Genomic DNA, 970 nt, shown 5'->3' with positions numbered 1-970 from the left:
ATTTAATATAGTTAGAATTTGATTATTTGAATACAAAACACGGAGGCATTGTTTTAATAAATTTGATACCGACCTTTGAGTTTACATTAATTATGGATTTGGATATTTAATATATATGAAATTAATAAGCTTATGTTTTTCACTTACTGGTTCACGGATACCGGGTCAGTGGGTAGCCGCTACGTCCAGGGTTTTAAACACTGAGTGGACGCCACCCGAAGGGCATCAACACCCCTCGGCCTATTTACTGACCTAACCCCAAGAGCTTTCGGGATTCGACCCTGTGACCTCCCATTGGCGAGGCACTTGATTTGACCGATTGAGCTAACTCTTGGGGCTTAGAGGGGGGAGGGTGCAACACTAGGACTTCCCGGGAGGTCACCCATCCCAGTACTACTCTAGCCCAAGCACGCTTAACTGCAGAGTTCTGATGGGATTCGGTGCATTAACGCTGGTATGATCGCACCCCCTAATAAGCTTATGTTATATATATATATATATATATATATATATATATATATATATATATATATATATATATATATATATATATATATATATATATCTATATAGATATATATATTGTAAGATTCATAGGACTACATCTTCATCATGTCCAATATATCACCCCGATCGGGGCGGGTAATTGAACCTGTGACTTCACATCAAGGAGTGCCTTAACAGAGCACCCAATCACCGTCTATCCAAGACCCCGTGGACATAAATTTGGATATTTAATGTAGATGGAATTTGATTAATTGAATAAGAAGTTACACTTGGTTTGTCTTGGAATTTGAACAATTTTGGATTTATGTTCATCCATAAATATAGTTGGATGTTATAGAAATCATGCGTATAGTTGTTGATACATTGTTCAGAGTGTTGAGATGCAGAGGAAGAAAGTATAGACATGATGATTAACAATAAAATTACATTGTTTGGAGTGGTGAGACACAAATGAAGAAAGTAT

General features: G+C 36.8%; 1 non-coding gene across 1 annotated transcript; it reads right to left on the bottom strand.

Moving 5' to 3' along the window:
- Positions 1 to 349: 349 nt before the first annotated feature.
- Positions 350 to 468, bottom strand: LOC149263345 (5S ribosomal RNA). Its single transcript, XR_016261295.1, has one exon. It is a non-coding gene; the product is annotated as a 5S ribosomal RNA (ribosomal RNA).
- Positions 469 to 970: the final 502 nt, after the last annotated feature.

Source organism: Pinus tabuliformis, chromosome 6 (assembly GCF_031772625.1).
Source record: "Pinus tabuliformis cultivar Carrire ecotype Pingquan chromosome 6, CPIR1, whole genome shotgun sequence".
In the NCBI taxonomy this organism is placed as follows: Eukaryota; Viridiplantae; Streptophyta; class Pinopsida; order Pinales; family Pinaceae; genus Pinus; species Pinus tabuliformis.
This window is presented reverse-complemented; position numbering and strand designations above follow the sequence as displayed.